General features: G+C 44.1%; 2 pseudogenes; one reads left to right on the forward strand and one right to left on the reverse strand.

The window, feature by feature from the left end:
* Positions 1 to 1,376: 1,376 nt before the first annotated feature.
* LOC144492348 (retinitis pigmentosa 9 protein homolog pseudogene) lies at positions 1,377 to 2,084 on the reverse strand (annotated as a pseudogene).
* A 3,398-nt stretch (positions 2,085 to 5,482) lies between these two features.
* On the forward strand, positions 5,483 to 5,685 carry LOC144493196 (U2 spliceosomal RNA; annotated as a pseudogene).
* Positions 5,686 to 6,133: the final 448 nt, after the last annotated feature.

Here is a 6,133-nt window from a genome sequence, read left to right on the forward strand (position 1 = left end):
CAATTTGATTCACTCTGACAGGAAAGTGGAGTAAAGGCCATACTTTGATTCACCATGTTCTTACTGAATTATTGAATGTCAGAGCAGGTTGGAAGGGCTGAATGGCCTACTCCTGCTTCTATTTCTTACATTCTCATTTTTCCTATGTTGTTGACAATTGCCGTTTGCACACTATTCTCCTTGTTGTTTTTCAGTATAAATGATAAGCATTAAATATGAGACCATGATGTGACATAAGAATATATCATTTTTTTAATGAATAGTTTGAGAATCCTGTCTGCAAGTGTCACCAATATCCAGTTGGAAATCATAGAAATCATAGAAACCCTACAGTACAGAAAGAGGCCATTCGGCCCATCGAGTCTGCACCGACCACAATCCCACCCAGGCCCTACCCCCATATCCCTCCACATTTTACCCGCTAATCCCTCTAATCTACTGAAGTAGGCCATTTTCCAAAAGCCATATTTTTATTATCTCATCAATATTCACCTCATTAAACATATTCATTTATTGGACTGATTGGCACCATTCATAACGAGCCCACAATGCAGAGGGGAACACCCGAATGGACATTCGTTTAAATCCCCCTCTGCACAGCTGAGAGACATTTAATTTTAAAGCCGACAAAAGATCCTTATTCTGCCCAGCAACAGCACGAAGCTGCATTTTAAACCGGCCCTTGGCCAGAAGATCGGGATATCTGCGAGTCAAGACCTGGAGTGGGTTATATGGCATAACCGGACTGTCAATAAAATATTACAGGAATAAAATGGCCAAGGCAGGCAAAGAAACTTAATAAACTAGGATAAAAAGAATAAAAGATTAGATTAAATCCCCCTACACACAGCAGGACAAAATGACATTAACACCTAATCTCGCAAGCATAGAATACAGACACAAAACAGTAGAGGTCGATTTAGATAAGGGGACACATCGAGAGGATAATGGGAAACACATTAAAACACCGGGGCAAGAACAGGCAGTCCCATTAACACGGACACACACCAAACAGATGCAAATTGACAAGTCTCTCAGGGAACTTCCTGACCAGACAGGCCACTTTATAAGTATTGTGAAAATGTATGAGCAAATGTTCCCGCTCGAATTTGGATTCCTATAAATATCCAGAGCAAATGTATAACTATTGAGATCAACGTGGCCAAGCACTGTTTCTAAGCTGGCTACAGGGGTCTCCCTGGGTTCCCAGTAATTGTACAATAAAGAAAAATGCTTTGAACCTTGCCTTGCGACTCGACTTCCTTGAATGCACTGGTACAAGGGATTTTTCCCTACAACACTACACATCCCAGGACACTAAGGGGCAATTTGAGCATGGCCAATCAACCTAACCCGCACATCTTTGGACTTTTGTCTTATTCTGAGCTGTCACTTGATTTTCTAGCCTTGTATTTCTTCTTTTCTATTTTCTTCTTCTTTCTCCTCTTCTCTTTCCTCCTTTTCTTTCTGTTCCTAGCTCCAGAATCTGAGGAACTGGAACTCTGACTGTCTGATGGTCGTGTCCTCTAACATCTGTTTCAGCTGTTGTATCCTTGTTTCCTTTTCAAAACGTTTGTTTTCTCTGATCAAGTCATACAGGGGATCCTCATGTGCTACTCTGAACTGTTCCAATTTCTGATTTCCACTGATGAAATAGGGACATTCCCTATCGCCAGTTCTGTGTCCAAAATTTTTGGATCTCCAGCGCTGCATGACTTTCACTTCTTTTCCCAACGGCATCCAGAGTCCTTTGGTAGGAGCATGTGCCAGGAAATTTCTTGCTCCTTCCTTCATTGCCTGGCAGGTCTGGAATACAATCTTCAGGCTTGTCATCATCTTCCTTTATCATTCCTGGTGACGGCTTCTCATAGAAGGTCTCGACATGTTTGATTTTCTTCACTTCTTGGTGCAGCCGTTTTTTCTTCTTCCTCTCCGGCTCCTTCTCCTCCGTCGAGTGACGCTTGCGCCGGTGGTGCCGGCGTTCATTGCCGCTCGCTCGGCTGTCCTCTGCCATGTCACCCCGGCGAGGGAAGCTAGCTGTGGGCGGTGGACAGCATTGCTCCTTCACCACCCGGGCTGACCAACGGCCTAAGGCAAATAAGGCAGCTATTTCCTTCTGTTCATGTCTATTGACCCGCGGGAACAAACGTCCAGTTTTTTTGACTATTGTCTTAGTTTTCTTTCCTCCTGAGGATGTAACTCTTTGGTTGCATCTGGCTCTGTCAGTGCAAAAGCACTAAATGACAGAGGGTCCATCTTTTTTTGACATCATCATGTGACCATTGGCAAGTTCTCGATCACGTGATCAATCACCATGCAATCGATCATGACATAATCACACCTCCAGGAATACTCCAGCCACATTTGGCAATCCTACAGCGACCAAAAACAGAAAGCAGGAAACTAAAGTCTAGTTAGCTTAATATCTTTCATAGGGAAATTGCTGGAATCTATTATTAAGAAGGTTAGAGCGGGGCACTTAGGAAATCTCAGCGCAATCAAGCAGAATCAACATGGTTTTGTGAAAGGGAAATTATGTTTGACTAATTTATCAGAGTTCTTGAGGAAGTAACAGGCAACATGGATAAAGAGGAACCAATGTATTGTTGTACTTGGATTTTCAGAAGGAATTTAACAAGGTGCCACATCAAAGGTTACTACACAAACTAAGTGCTCATGTGTAGCGGGTGAAATATTAGTATGGAAAGAGGATTAGTTAGCTAGCAAGAAGGAGAGAGAAGGGATAAATGAGTCTTTTTCAAACTGGCAAGATATGGCAAATGGAGTGCCACAGGGATCAGTGCTGGGTCCCCAACTATTTACAATTTGTATCAATAACTTGGATGAAGGGACTGAATGTACGGTTGCTACATATACTGATGACGCCAAGATAGCTAGGAAGGTAAGCTGTGAGGAGAACATAAGGAGTTTGCAAAGGGACATGGATAGGTGAGTGAGTGGGCAAAACTGACGGGAAGGAGTGTAATGTGGGAAAATGCAAACTTGTCCACTTTGGCAGGAAGAATAGAAAAGCAGTATACTATTTAAATAGAGAAAGATTAATGAACTCTGAGGTTCAGAGGGGTGTGCAGATACAGCTAGTGATTAGGAAGGTAAATAGAATGTTAAAAGCAAATTACTGTGGATCCTGGAATCTGGAACAAAAACAGAAAAGGTTGGAAAATCTCAGCAGGTCTGACAGCATCTGTGAAGAGAGAATAGAGCCAACGTTTCGAGTCTGCATGACCATATTCTCTCTCCACAGATGGTATCAGATCAGACCAGAACTGTACACAGTTTTCCAAGTGTGGCCTTACCAATGTCTTGTACAACTTCAACAAGACGTCCCAATTCCTGTATTGAAAGTTCTGACCAATGAAACCAAGCATGCTGAATGCATTCTTCACCACTTTGTCCATCTATGACTCCACTTTCAAGGAGCTATTAACATTTACCCCCATATCTCTTTATCCTGTAACTCTCCCCAACGCCCTACCATTAACTGAGTAAGTCCTGCCCTGGTTCAATCTACCAAAATGCATCACCTTGCATTTATCTAAATTAACCTCCATCTACCATTCATCAGCCCACTGGCCCAATTGGTCAAGATACCATTGCAATTGGAGATAACTTTCTTCACTGTCCACTATGCCACCAATCTTGGTGTCATCTGCAAACTTACTAACCATGCCTCCTACATTCTCATCCAAATCATTAATGTAAATGACAAATAACAGTGGACCCAGCACTGACCCCTGAGGCACACTGCTGTTCACAGGCCTCCAGTTTGAAAAACAACCCTCTACAACCACCCTCCGGCTTCTGGTAAGAAGCCAATTTTGTATCCATTTTGATACCTCATCCGGAATCTCGTGAGATTTAACCTTATGCAACAACCTACCATTCGGTACCTTGTCAAAGGCCTTGCTGAAGTCCATGTCGACAACATCAACTGCACTGCCCTCATCTACCTTCTTGGTTACTCCTTCAAAAAACTCAATCAAATTTGTGAGACATGATTTTCCACTCACAAAGCCATGCTGACTGTCCCGAATCAGTCCTTGCATCTCTAAATGCCTGTAGATCCTGTCTCTAAAAATACCTTCCAACAACTTACCCACTACAGATGTGAGGCTCACTGGCCAGTAGTTCCCAGGCTTTTCCCTGCAGCCCTTTTTAAACAAAGGCATAACATTTGCCACCCTCCAAACTTCAGGCACCTCACCTGTGACTATCGATGATTCAAATATCTCGGCTAGGGGACCCGCAATTTCCTCCCTAGCCTCCCACAATGTCCTGGGATACACTTCATCATGTCCCAGGGATTTATCTACCTTGATGCGCTTTAAGACTTCCAGCACCTCCTTCCCTGTAATATGTGCACTCCTCAAGACATCACTATTTATTTCCCAAAGTTCCCTAACATCTATGTTTTCTCAACAGTAAATACGGATGAGAAATATTCATTTAGGACCTCACCCATCCCTTGTGGATCTGCACATAGATGACCTTGTTGATCCTTAAGAGGCCCTACTCTCTCTCTCTTGTTACTCTTTTGCCCTTTATGTATTTGTAGAAGTTCTTTGGATTCTCCTTTGCCTTATCTGCCAAAACAATCTCGTGTCCAGGTGAGGGCAGCAGAGCGGCGAAGGTGATTGGCGGTTGCAGGTAACATTTGCATATGTGCAGTCACTGTGACCAGAAGGTGGTTTGTGGAGGAGCTATTGTGAAGGGACAGTTAAACCCCAAACACTACTTCAGTGTTTCACTCCCTGCCTCCCCCCTAACCAAAACAACAGTTGTCATCTTCTCGGCCTTTTGGCTAAGATCAAATGTAGTATGGATTGGATGCTGCACTTGGTTGAGGTCATTAGGTTACATTGAAGTTTCATATGAAGCAATTTTTAAAAGCGGCATCTCGGCCTTTTGGCTAAGATGCAAATGAGGCACGGTAGCACAGTGGTTAGCACTGCTGCTTCACAGCTCCAGGGTCCCGGGTTCGATTCCCGGCTCGGGTCACTGTCTGTGTGGAGTTTGCACATTCTCCTCGTGTCTGCGTGGGTTTCCTCCGGGTGCTCCGGTTTCCTCCCACAGTCCAAAGATGTGCAGGTTAGGTTGATTGGCCAGGTTAAAAATTGCCCCTTAGAGTCCTGAGATGCGTAGGTTAGAGGGATTAGTGGGTAAATATGTGGGGGTAGGGCCTGGGTGAGATTGTGGTCGGTGCAGACTCGATGGGCCGAATGGCCTCCTTCTGCACTGTAGGGTTTCTATGATTACTTTCTATGATGAGCTCAAGCCTGAGAGGAGGAAACCTCCCCCTCCTCCAATCAGCTTGGCTCATGTAGATCAGGCCCAGGACAGGGCAATTTGGTCGCTTGCCCTGTCTTGTCAGCCTGGATCGGAAATGTCTCAACTTGTTGAGACTCTGAATTGGATTTGATTTGATTAAATTGGAAAAGTACAAAAAAAAACAAAAGTCGTCATCGCTTCTCGGCCTTTTGGCTAAGATCAAGTGTAGTATGGATTGGATGCTGCACTTGGTTGAGGTCATTAGGTTACATTGAAGCTTCATATGTTTCATATGAAGCAATTTTTAAAAGCGGTATCTCGGCCTTTTGGCTAAGATGCAAATGAGCTCAAGTCTTGGAGGAGGTGTTGCTTTGCTCTTCCAATCAGCTTGGCTTATGTAGATCAGGCCCAGGACAGGGCAATTTAGTCACTTGCCCTGTCTTGTCAGCCTGGATCGGAAATGTCTCAACTTGTTGAGACTCTGAATTGGATTTGATTTGATTGAATTGGAAAAGTACAAAAAAAACAAAAGTCGTCAGGCGACGGGGAAAGGCCACCGTGTAAAGCCTTTCAACCGAGGCAGACTGAGGGCCTGGTACCTGTAGAACACCTTCGGCCTGTGTAACTGTGTGCATCTCGGCCTTTTGGCTAAGATGCAAATGAGCTCAAGTCTTGGAGGAGGAACCTCCCCCTTCTCCAATCAGCTTGGCTCATGTAGATCAGGCCCAGGACAGGGTGGTTTGGTCGCTCGCCCTGTCTTGTCAGCCTGGATCTGAAATGTCTCAACTTGTTGAGACTCTGAATTGGATTTGATTTGATTGAATTGGAAAAGTACAAAAAAAAA

The sequence above is a fragment of the Mustelus asterias genome, chromosome 4 (genome assembly GCF_964213995.1).
Source record: "Mustelus asterias chromosome 4, sMusAst1.hap1.1, whole genome shotgun sequence".
Taxonomy (NCBI): Eukaryota; Metazoa; Chordata; class Chondrichthyes; order Carcharhiniformes; family Triakidae; genus Mustelus; species Mustelus asterias.